This window comes from Myotis davidii, unplaced genomic scaffold, assembly GCF_000327345.1.
Source record: "Myotis davidii unplaced genomic scaffold, ASM32734v1 scaffold169, whole genome shotgun sequence".
Classification (NCBI taxonomy): Eukaryota; Metazoa; Chordata; class Mammalia; order Chiroptera; family Vespertilionidae; genus Myotis; species Myotis davidii.
In genome coordinates, this window is record NW_006383005.1 from 2,061,557 (window position 1) to 2,075,192 (window position 13,636).

At 49.9% G+C, this 13,636-nt stretch overlaps 1 protein-coding gene across 1 annotated transcript in view; it reads right to left on the bottom strand.

Annotated features, from left to right (window-relative positions):
- Window positions 1–3,789, bottom strand: part of P2RY6 (pyrimidinergic receptor P2Y6) — a 33,513-nt gene extending 29,724 nt beyond the window's left edge. Inside the window, exon 1 of the mRNA XM_006777957.2 lies at window positions 3,650–3,789. The gene's annotated coding sequence lies outside the window, so the exon portion shown is untranslated. The remainder of the gene's footprint in view (window positions 1–3,649) is intronic.
- Window positions 3,790–13,636: the final 9,847 nt, after the last annotated feature.

Sequence of the window (13,636 nt, forward strand, 5' to 3'; positions counted from 1 at the left end):
GATCAATTTCTCACACATGGGCTGAGGCTGGGTGGGGAAGAGGGGAAGGGAGACGGGAGACATGCCTTATGCTGCATTTTCACATCTCTTCACTGATCCTTCATTTGCTCATTCATTCCTCACTCGTTCAACCGTTCAACTGTTTACAGACTGGTCAAGGTCCAGGCATTCCACAATCGTGCTGATGTCCCAGTGACGGGAAAGAGAGGTCAGGGAGTTTCAGCGCCGTGTGTTGATTTGCCAGATGAGGAAAATGAGGTCTGGAGAGGGACAGTGACTTTTCCAGAGCCACACAGCTGAACGGGGACCAGCCATCAGCTGTCCACTCCCCAGTCCATGCTGAGTTCCAGCCGGGCTGCACATAAATGGTGCTGCTTCTTCTAACTCCTCAGTCCTTTATTCCTCTCCATGTTCCCTCCAGGAACCGGAGACCCTACCCTTCCCTTATCCTGAGGGGATGGATGACGATCTGGATCCGAACCTTTCCCTCTTCTGGGCCACCCTCGCCTGAGAACCACAAGTTGCTCCAAGCACCCCCACTGCCCGGATCGGGAGGGGCCTTTGTTACCCATCCCAGGGGGCATGTGGCCATTTCCCCAGGGAACTTCCCTCAGCCCAGAGGAGCCGCAATGGCCGTGGATGGCTATAGAGGGACCTTTCCTGGGGCTTGTCAAGTAATTTTGCAAAAGTGACCCGTAGTAAGTCTTCCCTGGTCGTTTAGAAGCTAGAAAGTGTCCAACTGCCAGAGCTGGGCCAGAATCCTCCGACATTTGAACTGGGATCAGAGAATGTTACAGCCAGAGCACAGAAAGTTAGAGCTCGGGCCATACATTTCCAGAATGTTGGCATTGAGATTACGGACTCTTCGGACTAAGGCTGTTAGGATCATAAACAGTTATAGCTGTGGATTAAAGGCATCCGGGGCCAGAAGTGACGCCACATCGCTCTGTCCCACGTCGCTGAGAGCTGAGAAGAGAGAGCCGGCCTTGTCACCTTGCCAGTCGGGGCTGGACCGGGCCTCCTGCTGCCCAGCAGAGAGCGTCCTGGAGACCTCCAGGAGCAGCACCCAGGGCCTCTGGGCTGAAGCACTCCTTGCCTGAGGACATGGGGACAGTGGTCCGCCTCTGCCCTGGCCCCAGCCTCACTGCCAGCCCATCAGAGCACCCCGTCACCACAGTGGATATATTTAGGTGCCCTCCCCAAATATGTTCCCACAGCTCCCAACACTGCCTTTTATGTCCCCTCATCCTCTGAGGCCTCCGGGCACCTTCTCTAAGCTGACCCGATAAAGTCACTAGGAACAAGGGCTCTGGCGCTGCCAACACAAATGTTTTCCCTCCCAAACCCTCAGCCTGAGGATTTTCCTGGCCCCCTTTCGCCTGGAGCTCAGATCCACCTGCTCTAACTCTGACCTTGCAGCCTCCCTCCAGCTTCCAGAGCCTGCCTCGATTTTCCTCATTCTAGGCAGAGAGCACGCCTACCCCTAGCAGTCCACACACACACACACACACACACACACACGGGCACAGGCAAACATTTTTCTGTGCCTCTGGTATTTGTCAGGAGAGAGAGGCCTCCATCCAAGCTCCATGGCTGCCTCTGCACTTGTTTTTTTTTTTATTTTTTAAATATATTTTTAATGATTTCAGAGGAAGGGAGAAGGAGAGAGAGAGAGAGAGACATCAGTGATGAGAGAGAATCATTGATCAGCTGCCCCCTGCATGTCCTACACTGGGGATCGAGCCCGTAACCCGGGCATGTGCCCTTGACCAGAATCGAACCCAGGACCCTTCAGTCCACAGGCGGACGCTCTATCCACTGAGCCAAACTAGTTAAGGGCCCCTGCAGTTCTCCTCCAGCCTCTGTCCCATGCCCCATCCCAGGCCTTGCCAGAGACTTGGCACCTTCCCATTTCAGACTGCATCTTCTCAGAAGCCAGATAGTCACTGAGAGTTCAACACTGATAGAGCCAGGGGACAGGAATGGCTACCCCAGGCAGACTTAAATGGGGGTGGGGGTGAGGGGGAGGGCACTCAGATTCCCACTTGCCTGGCTTATGGGGAATCATTGGTTCTGTGGGAACTGAGGGTCCCTGGGTGGGCAGGAACCCACTCCTGTCAGGGTGTGGGGGGGGCTCCATCATTATTATCATAGTTTTATTACCAGCTGTTAAGGGTTCTTCATGTGTTGGAGACAGTGCCAAGCACTTTAAATCCAGAGACTGAGTTCTCACTATAGCCCTACAAAGCAAATACTGCTAACATCTCCATTTTATAAAGGAAGAAACTCAGGCACAGAGAGATTTTTACTCCAAGCCCTCCCAGCCTGGGTGACACAACTCCATCAGCTGCATCCGTGCTTCTCACCTCCATTACCTGGCTCAGCACACACGCAGGGCTATGCATGTGCCACACACAGGACACACATCTCACAACACGACAGTCCCAGGTGGTCGCCGCTATGGGAACCCCCTCCGCTGTGGTCATCTGGGGTCCGGCAACCTCTTCTTGCCCCACCCGTGGAGCAAAGGTGAGAACCTCATTGGTGGTCAGGGCTCCTCCCCAGAAGCCAGCTCCCCTGTCCCCACACTAGAAATAATCAAGACAGAGCCCACACTGTCCCCACACTACCATGTCCCCCTCCGTCATACACAGCACCGATGGCCTTACACAGCTCCCGCTTCCTGCCACACCACGGTGCTGACACATGCACACAGCACAGCCACACGGCCACCTCCCTCCGCAGGCCTGGGTCCTGCTGTCCCTGCTTGGAGGACAGGCAGGAGGTTTGTGCTCTCCAGGTGCCGGAGGGCTCCCAGCACAGGACAAACCTGCTCGTTATCCAGTGAGTCAACTCCCTGGATGGTAACTTCGCAGACCGATATATTTACTCCAAAACAAACGCAGAAATGTTACAGAGGAATGCAAAGTCCACATGCATTTTGAAGAGTGTAAGATGAGACTCCAAATAAGCTTCCAGGGTGTGAGAATGCATGGGACTATTTGCACTTCCTCCACCCAGATCCGGGGTGAACTTTTACTCTCCCCAGCCCTTAGGGGTGCTGGGTGGAAAAGCCAGAACCATCCTGGGGTTGTGGTAACAGTTATATCAATGCTTCTCACCTCCATTACCGGGCTCAGCACGCCACACAGGGCTATGGGTGTGCCACACACAGGACACGCATCTCACAGCACACACAACACACATGTATGCACCAATGTGCCTTGGCTCCCGACATATATCATGGACACACACATGGAACCCCTGGGTTGCCTTGGCACAATCACCCAAAGCTATAGATAAGTACCCCCTACACTTCTTGCACGCTGACACACACCGCAATCCGTTGGTTATACTGGGCACACCGCACACACCGCACACTAATCGCATACAGCCCAGCACACAAGCACTGCCCACTCTAACCTCTTACATACTGCTCCCATCACACACACACACACACACACACACACACGCCCACCACACACACACACACACACACACACCCACACACACTCATCCCCAGAATCCCACCGGGGCCGCAACGGGAGCCTGGAGTGGACAGACCTACACTGCAGCCCCCTCCTCCCCCGCCACCCGCGCACCCGCACTCCTGCCCCTGGGTCTCCGCCTCCGCACAGCCCTCCCTCACCTGGGCCGCTCAGCACAAGCAGGGGTTGAGCCAGGGACGCACTCACTCAGGCGCTGGGAAGCAAACCTGCAAACCCAGGGGCAGCACAGGCAGCGGCTGCAGCTCCGGTCCCAAGTGTCTGGTCTCGTGCACCCCGCGTTCCACTCGCTCCTCCAGCGCGAAGGGGCGGGGCAGGGGTGGGGCCAGACCTAGCTGGCCGGGCAAGGCTGCCGCCCCGGGGAAAACAGGCGTCAGGGGAAGGCGCTCTGGGCCAGGGCCTGGGACTCCTGGATTCCCACCCAGGTCCCCTGGCGACTCCTAGCCTTCTCTGGCCTCAGTTTCCCTCTTTGATTGGAAACAGTGGCTAAAGGGGTGATTCCTCAGAACTGGCTCTGACATGGGATGGCGCGAGAGAGGGAGGGATAATACTGTTATTTCTTAAGCACCTACTATGTGCCAGGCACCTCATTTAATCATCATAGCAATTCCAGAGGAGTTCTTTTTTTAAATATATTTTTATTGATTTCAGAGAGGAAGGGAGAGGGAGAGAGATAGAAACATCAATGATGAGAGAGAATCATTGATCGGCTGCCTCCTGTACACCCCCTACTGGGGATCGAGTTCACAACCCTGGCACGTGAACCTCCTGGTTCATAGGTTGATGCTCAACCACTGAGCCACGCTGGCTGGGCTCCAGAGGAGTTCTTAACTTCATTTTACAGGAGGGGAAACAGAGGCACAGAGAGCTGATGTGACTTGCCCAAGGTCACACGGCTAATAAACGGCAAACCTAAGATTTACATCCAGGCAGTCTGACTCCAGAGCCTAAGCACCCCTACAGCGTGGGGTATTTTCCACACCGTACATTGCTCCCTGGTCCTCATAACAACCCCGGGTCTTGGTGTTACAAATCCATTTTAGATTAAAAAACTGAGGTTCAGGGAGATTATTTCACCCCAGATCACCCAGGGGGACATCACACTACAGAGGGGATGGTGTGGGAGTGATGCTGGGGATGGTGTCAGGATAGTGTACTGGGACAGCACCTGGCCCGTAGTGGGTGCTCGTCAGTGTCAACATTCCCCCTGAAGGTCACCCCCCTTCCCTTTCTTCTTTTCTTTTATCTTCTTCTAATATCTTCTATGGACAGTGGCCTCCAATTCCACCATCCCTGAAACCTTCCATGACCGGTAGCCCTCAGACAAGCTGGGCCCTCTTCTCAGCAACCATTGCAGCTTTTATTCAACAGTCTGGAGCCTTGCAGGGCAGCTCAGTTGGTGAGAGCGTCCTCCCACCGTGCCAAGGCTGTAGGCTTGATCCCTGGTCAGGGCACATGCAAGAAGCAGCCATCTAATGAGTGGAACAACAAGTTGATGTTTCCCCCTCTCCCCTTTTCTAAGGTCAATTAAAAACAAACAAACAGACAATTATTGAGTTCCTACTATGTGCCAGATTCTGTGCTAGGCGCTGAGGATGTGTATGAACAAAACAGTCCAAATAGCACTGGCCTCATGGAGTTTATAATCTGGTGGGGAACACAGATGTCAAACAAAGCGTCACATACATTTACACATAATTATACACTGTACTCAGTGTGAAAACGGAAAGTGGAGGGCTAGAGGAGCTATTACAATGGGAGGGCATCTAGTTTACGTTGGGAGATCTGGGAAGGCTTCCCGGAGGAAGTGCCATTTCAGCTGAGACCAGAGTGAGAAGTTGGCCTCAGCAGGTGACAGTGAGGGGAAGAGTCAGGGAAGGGTTTGTCACGGTCCAGGTAATAAAGCACAGCCAAAGTGTGTGTGTGTGTGTGTGTGTGTGTGTGTGTGTGTGTGAGATGATGGACAAGCCAGGATTCATTGTTGGAGATGAGGCCGGAGGAGCAGCAGTGGCCAGCCCAGCAAGGGCCTTCTGGCAATGGTCTGGAATTTGGCCTTTGTTTGAAGAGCTGTGGAAGTCACCAAAGTGTTTAGAGCAGCAGTGACACAATCAAATCCCATTTTAATAGAGCTTTCAGGCTGCTGGATGGAGAATGAGGGAAGAATGGGAGGGGCCAGGTGGCAGCAGGAGCCCACCTAGAAAGCTGCTCCATCTGGGAGGCGATGATGGTGACGGGCTCAGGGAGGGGGTGGAGGGTGGAGATCTGAGGACAGATCCAGGGGTGTTTGGTGTCATGGGCTGTGGTTGTGGCCATCTCTCTCTGAAGAAGGGGCCTTCAGGCTAGGCCTTATCTGCCAGCCTCTTGTAGAAAGGTTTTTGCTTGTGACTCAGTGAACGTGGTGGCCCTTCCAAATCTTCCCTCTCCACAAGCCTCAACTCCCCTACACCTTGATCTTAGCTTAGTGGATTCCATTTTCTACCTTATTTGCCAAGACAATTCACTCATCAAATGCTCACTGGCCCTTCCCTGTGCCAGGCAGACAAAGCTCAATGGAGGGGGCTCTCTTCAGGTCCTGCCCAACTTTGCCCAGCATCTGCCTCCCCAGGTTTCCAAGAAGTGGCTCATCCTTCATCTGAAGGTGGAAGCCCCAACCCTACCCAGAGCTGCTGTTCTGCTTCTGCCAGGTCCCCACACCCTTGGGTTCCCCACCTTCTCCTGGTTCCCTTCCCTGCAGGCCTGTTGTCAACAAAAGTTAATTGCCACCAAACTAATGTCAACAATAATCTCAAATCTGGGTGCAGAAAAAGAAGAAACTTTAGTCAGATGAACAGTTTGCAAAGCTGGGAAACAGCCTCTGGTGGAAACGGACAGTGCACTCAACTGAGACAACAGGGAGGCTGCCTTTCAGAAAGTTCCCGCCCTGGTTACTAATTGGTCCATTTTATTCAAATAGAGATTCCAAATCTGCACTGTATAATTGGCCCAAACCTCATAGTCCTGATTGGTTAGAATTGTGCATTCTGATTGGCTGTTACGGAGCTGCTCTGGTTGGACAGTATAGATGCAAATGAGGATATAGCTGTGCAGTTCTGATAGGACAGGGCAGGGTTCAGTTCTATCGGTATAAAGACAATGCCAGGATTGACTCAGTTGTCAGGAGCACAAGGCAAGAGGCTGGCAGCTCAGTCTGTAGCTTTCCCCTCAAATGCTGTGTGCTTGAGAGGCCTCTGTCAGCAATGGCTGCTAGGCTCTGGTTATGAATTTGGGCCCAGTTAACCACAAGGAGTTCTTGGCAGATACAGTCCTTCTTGGGGCTCACCGATGAACACGCTCCAGCATCTCCCCAAGCCCTGCTTTACAGCCACCTCCTCTGCGTATTGCTCCGCTCTCTTCCCTTAACTGCCAGGGGTTGGTCAGGGAGGAGTTGCCTACTCTGCAGTCCTCTGCCCATTTATCTAGCCTCTATGCCCAGAGAACTCCCAGTGACCTCCATGCCTCTGAAGGAGTGCATAAGAAGTCACCCCATAGACACATTCAAGAACTCTCCATATGGCCCCACAACAACCTTCCACATTCTCCTCCTGCTTTCCAGACACCTCCCAGGGCTCTGTGTCCCCATCTTTGCTCAGTCTACACATTCTCCCTTGGGGGGGGGGGTAGTGTGCTGGACAATTACAGTCCCCACATTCAACCAGGCTTTCTCATGCACACAGACCTACTGCTCCCTGGACAGCTCCCTTTCTCTGATTAAAGCGCCCTCTTCACTACAATAATCCCCCCTCCCCGCCCCCAATGTCCTTGCCTTTGTGATGACACTGTCAGCCCTGGTAGCTCCGCCCAGCACCTGCATCACTCTAAGATAGAAACCAGCCCCTCCTTCCATCCCAACTCAGAGCCAACATTTACTGAATTCCCACCATGTGCCAGGATTACTGAAGGATTTCTTAAACAAAACCAACAACAAAAAAAGAAAAAAAATTATGAAGGAAAATATTGGTAAACTCAAACATAATAAAAATTTTTTAAATTCTGTTACTCCAAATACACACACACACACACACACACACGAAGAGACAGACCACAAACTGAGGGAAGATACTTGCAACACATATAACAGACAACGGATTATTATTCAGCATATATAAAAAACTCCTATATATCAATAAGAAAAAGTCAAACAACCTAATAGGAAAATGAGCAAAAGATACAAACAGTCATCGCACAGAAGAGAAAGCAAGTATGGCCAGAATACATATGAAAATATGTTAACCTCACTATCAACCAGGGAAATTTCAGTTGAAACCACAGTGAAGTACCATATTGTACACATGAGATTAGGAAAACTGAAGCGTTTGATAATACCAAGTTTGTTGAGAGTGTGGAGAGATAGACACTTTGTGCACTGCTGGTGGGACTAGAAATTGAACACGACTAAGATGAAGAGCAATTTGTCAATATCTAGTGGCCGAAGATGCACATAGTCTAAGACTAAGCCGTTCCACCCCAACGTATATAAGCAGGAGCAACTCTGGCAGGTGTATAAAAATCCACACTGCAGTATTATGTCTAAAGCAAAACATTGGGAACAATCTAAATACCCATCAATAAGAGAATGGGGAAAAAATACATTTTTATTCGGGTATCCTTTGCTATTTGAATTCTCACTCTCCCAATATTTGTTCTAATGACTTGCAAAAGTTTTACTAGTAGAAAACCTGTCATGACAAATCTGTGGGTGCTCAACGGCATGATGAGAGGATGTGGGGTGAGCCGCAGTTGTAACTCGGCTGTTCTGATAGAATAGGATCATGCTTCATACTTCTGTGGCTTACACTTGTTTGGGACATAATTGTTGCCGTCTCTCCCTCATTATTAAGTGTCTTCTAAGAAAGTCGGGAAGCCTGACAAGAAAGTAGGTGAGCCCGAGAGACTTAGAAAAGCCCTTTCTTAGATGAAAATATGAAAGTAATAAAGCTCATTGAAAGGCTCGGCCAGGTACACCTCCTTCTCCATCACACACAGGAACTGCTCTATGTGCCAGGAAACAGAAAGTGCTTGTTCAGTATTAGATACCACAGTGACCAGTGTTTTAAATGCTTTAGAAATTTCTGCAATGATGGAAATATCCTGTATCTACTGTCCAATATGGTAGCCTCTAGAGACCCTTGTGGCTATTGAGCACTTGAAATGAGTCTAGTGCAACTGAGGACCTGAATTTTTAACTTTTTAAAAAAATTAAATCTTTATTGTTCAGATTATTACATTTGTTCCTCTTTTTTTCCCCCATAGCTCCCCTCCACCCGGTTCCCACCCCACCCTCCACCCTCACTCCCCACCCACTGTCCTCATCCATAGGTGCACGATTTTTGTCCAGTCTCTTCCCACATCCCCCATACCTCTTTCCCCCCAAGAATAGTCAGTCCACTCCCTTTCTATGCCCCTGATTCTATTATAATCACCAGTTCATTCTGTTCATCAGATTATTTATTCACTTGATTCTTCGATTCACTTGTTGATAGATGCATATTTGTTGTTCATAACTTGTATCTTTACCTTTTTCTTCTTCTTCCTCTTCTTAAAGGATACCTTTCAGCATTTCATATAATATTGGTTTAGTGGTGATGAACTCCTTTAGCTTTTCCTTATCTGTGAAGCTCTTTATCTGACCTTCAATTCTGAATGATAGCTTTGCTGGATAAAGTAATCTTGGTTGTAGGTTCTTGCTATTCATCACTTTGAATATTCCTTGCCACTCCCTTCTGGCCTGCAAAGTTTCTGTTGAGAAATCAGCTGACAGTCTTATGGGTACTTCCATGTAGGTAACTGAGTTTCTTTCTCTTGCTGCTTTTAAGATTCTCTCTTTGTCTTTTGGCATTTTAATGATGATGTGTCTTGGTGTGGTCCTCTTTGGATTCCTTTTGCTTGGGGTTCTCTGTGCTTCCTGGACTTGTAAGTCTATTTCTTTCACCAAGTAGGGGACATTTTCTGTCATTATTTCTTCAAATAGGTTTTCAATATCTTGCTCTCTCTCTTCTTCTGGCACCCCTATAATTTGGATGTTGGTACGCTTGAAGCTATCCCAGAGGCTCCTTACACTATCTTCGTATTTTTGGATTCTTTTTTCATTTTGCTTTTCCGGTTGGGTGTTTTTTGCTTCTTTGTATTTCAAATTGTTGACTTGAGTCTTGCGATCCTCTAGTCTGCTGTTGGGCGGCGGTATAATATCCTCCATTTCAGTCAGCGTATGCTTAATTTCCAGTTGGTCCTTTATCATAACATCGAGGGTCTGACTAGATTTCTTGAAGATCTCACTACATTTATCGGCGGTCTCACCAGTCTTTTTGAGGGTCTTACTAAATTTATCGGTGGCTTCTAGAAAGTTCTTGAAAAACCTTAAAAGTGTGGTTTTGAACTCTATGTCCAGTCGTTTGCTTTCCTCCATTTCTGTCATTTGTGTCCTATTTCTTTGTCTCCGCATTTTTTGTCCTTCCGTCTTGATGGAGTGGCTTTCTGTGCTAGGTAGGTGTCTTATAGGCCCCAGTGGCTCAGCCTCCCCAATTATCTGAGGTGGACACTCTTGGTGCACCCTCTTGTGGGCCTTGTGCACAGTCTTGTAGTTAAGCCTTGATTGTTGTAGGTATCACTGGGAGGAATTGACCAATTGGCTGTGAAAATCAGCTGTGTCTGCAGTGGGAGAACTTCTGTGCTGGAGACACCCCTCTGGGGCAAGACTTGCTTCAGTAGGGCTTTGGTGCTCACTGAGTCTGCCCACTGAGTGTGTCCCTTATGGGTCCGTGGGGTTGCAATCTGGATGGTCCCACTCTGACCACCGGGTATATAGTTCCTGGATCTTTCAGGAGGTGCTAATCTAGCCTTTGCCTTAGGCTACTCAGCAGGAGCTCAGCTGTGAAGGAATGCAAGTTGCTCCGGGGCCTTGGGCCAGCTGCAAGTTTGTTGGGTAATTTTCAGATTGCAAAAGCCTCAGTGCACAGCTTGGGCGAGGCAGGGTCCCAGGAGATCAATAGGGCAGAGCAAACAGCTATGGCTGATCATCAGCCCTTCCCTAAGAGGCCCCGAGTCTCAGTGTCCGGGTAATTGCTGCAAGCACCTCTGAGAGAAAGCCGCCCTCAAGATGCGAACGATGCCAGACAGTCTAGCTCCCCGTATCAGTCAGGGTCCCCAGAGACTCGCCTGGAACTGGAGTTCAGAGCAGTAGGGAGTTTGAGACTCCCTTCAGATTGAAAAAGCCAACCGTGTCCTCAGCCGCCAGCCCTTTCCGCGTCTGCCTCCGTACCTGTGCACTTAACTTCCGCACCGCAGCTCCTCTGAGTCCTGGTATGCTTTTCTCTTTCCTTCTAGTTGTAGTATTTCCACTCAGCCAGCCTTCCTGTGGTTCTGGATGATGCCCGTTCTGTCTTTTAGTTGTATTCTTGAAGTGGTTGTGCGAGGCAGCAATCTCCAGTGTTTACCTATGCCACCATCTTGGTTTCTCCTGAATTTTTAACTTTTAATTAATTTACATTTTAACTTAAATAGCCTCGTGTGGCTAGTAGATATCATATTGGGCAACATAGCTTTATACTGTGCATAAATCCTTGGTGATTATTAATAATTTTAAAGAATTTGAATGATATTTGTGAGAAATTAAGGGCCAGTCCTTGCAGGACCTTGAATGCCAGGCTGGGAAGATTGATTTACCCTGAGAGTGATGAGAGCCATGGAAGGGTATGAACAGGGAAGGGACATAATCAGACTTGTGTCTTAGAAAGGTCGCTAGCTGTTGTGAAGAGGGGAAGAAGAGGAGGCAGGGACCAGTGACAAGGCTGGGCCAGTAGTCAGGCGAGTGGTGGCCAAAGCAGTGGGGATGCAAGAGGGGAGATAAATGAGGAGCTGACTGGAAGGTGGATTTCGGGGCTCTTTGGGATGAAAAATCAGCAGGACTTGGGCAGATTGGATGTGCATGTGAGGGAGACAGAGCAGGTATCTTGGTTTGGGTTCCTCTAGGAGCCGACCCTGAGGCATGGATTCAAGTGCAAGTAGTTAATTTCTGAGATGATCAGTAGAGGGCTGGTTACATGAGACAAGAAAAAGAAGGAAGACGATTCAGGGTGGTCAATGAACAGATTATCATTGGGGGCCAATCCTATTGGGAACTTCTGGGAGACAGCATTTATCTGTCAACTCTAGCCGTCATTGCTTAAAGGCTGGTCCCCGAACTTTCTAACGCTTCTGGTCAAACGTACTGCAAACATCCTGAGAAAGGCCCCAGCAGAGTCCTAGGGCCCTCCGTGAGAAGCTGGGGGGTGTAAGTAATAGTGAGTGCTGAGGGTCATGGGCAGAGATCTGCTCCAGCAGAATTTGTGTTGAGTCGGGAGTTTGGGGATTGGCTTAGCGGCCCTGATTGCTCCCCAGTGGTCTTCCCTCAGCCCCCAGTCTTTCTTGCCCAGGACCTCTAGGGTTTGAAGACTCTCAGTTGATTTCCATGGAGCCCCGGGAAATGCCTGTTCTGATGAGCATAGCCAAGTGGTTTGATCCCTGCACCTACAGCAAGTCAGAGAAACTTGGTGGCTCTTTAATAAAATCAGATCCCATCGCCCAGGGTTGGCAGTGGCTGGAGACACAGATCTGGGACTTAACCAGCTTTATGCTTGGTTCTCTAGGCTGTAGGGTAGACGAGAGAAAGACTGAGAAGGAGGTTTAAGATGGAGCCATCCGGTAAAGGAGGGAAGACAATATGACGAGGGATGAGACTGAGGAGCAGCCAGAGCAGTGTGCAGAGCACTGTGGTGTCTCTAAGGCCAAGGGCTCCGGAGGAGGAGGGAGACTCAGAGCTGGGCCCCGGAGCCAGGCCTCATCCACGTGGCCCCAGAAGAGATGAACAGAACCCTCCATTAAACTGTGTCTGGCAGCAAACTCACCTCCTCTTTTCTTCTCCCGTCTCCTCCTCCCTTTCCCAGCCTCTATGACCTCAGAAGCTTTAGCAGCTGGCAGGTGTCCAGCGAGACCAATAGCTGGACGAGCTATGTCTGGCATTTCTAACGACTCCTGAGACTTCCCCAGCCCCTGTCAGCCCGCAGCCTTGATGCGCCTGCAGCCTCCCCGTGAGGCTAGTGCTGCTCTTTCAGCCCCAACCCCTTCCCTGAGGTCCAGGAGCCCCATGGCGCTTCTGTTCGTCCTGTCAGTCCAGCTGCCGTGGCCAGTCCATGTCCTGAATAGGGGCACCACTTCCTGAAAGTCCCCCCTTTCACATTCCCACCACATTCCAAGTGCCCAGCCAAGTGCTAACTCAAAATTCCTGATCAGGAATTCTGTCTGGGCTCCGAATTCCTCCCTGCCTCCATGAACACTGATGGAAGATGTGGGTGAGTCATTGCCCATTTCTGGGTCTGTTTCCTCAACTACGAAATTGGGTTAGCCATCCTGGCCCTGCCTCCCTTCCATGGCTGGCTCTGAGGGTTCAGACTTTGTAAATTCTGCTGTTTATACATGCAATTCTTTCTTTATCTTCTTAGTGAGTCTTGTTCATCCTTCCAAGCTCTACTAATAAAACATGCTACCATTTATCTCACATGTGCTCTATGAGCCAGCATCATGCTAAGTGTTTTTGCATATATTATCATGCTTCATTTGTACATGGAGTCTGAGTAAATACTATGATTATTCCCACTTCACAGATAAGAAAACTGAGGCTCAGAGAGTCTGTATGACATGCTTTAGGTTATACGTCTAGGAAGTATGGGTCAAAACTAGGATTCAGGACTTCTGAGGCAAGATTTAGGCGTTTGTCTTTTCAGCCCAGCTCCTTCCTAACAGAACCATGATCGCCAGAGCTGTTCCTGACTCAGAAGTTAACATGCATTAAAGGGAGCATAGTGCCCGTGGGAAAGGAGGTGGCAGTCCACAGAGGTCTGCTGCTCAAACTACCTCTGGAGCCTCGTTGGCCTCTGCAACGCTGCCTGCTGCTGGGGGCCTGCGGGGTTAACAGAATCAACAGGTGGAGCCAGAAGCCAAATTTCATGAGAGCTGAGCCTGTGGACCAGGGGACAAATCCTTCACTTGATACCAACAGAGTCCCGTCCCTTTTAAGTCAGACTTGTACATCCCGACATTGTTTGGTTAAACAGTTTACA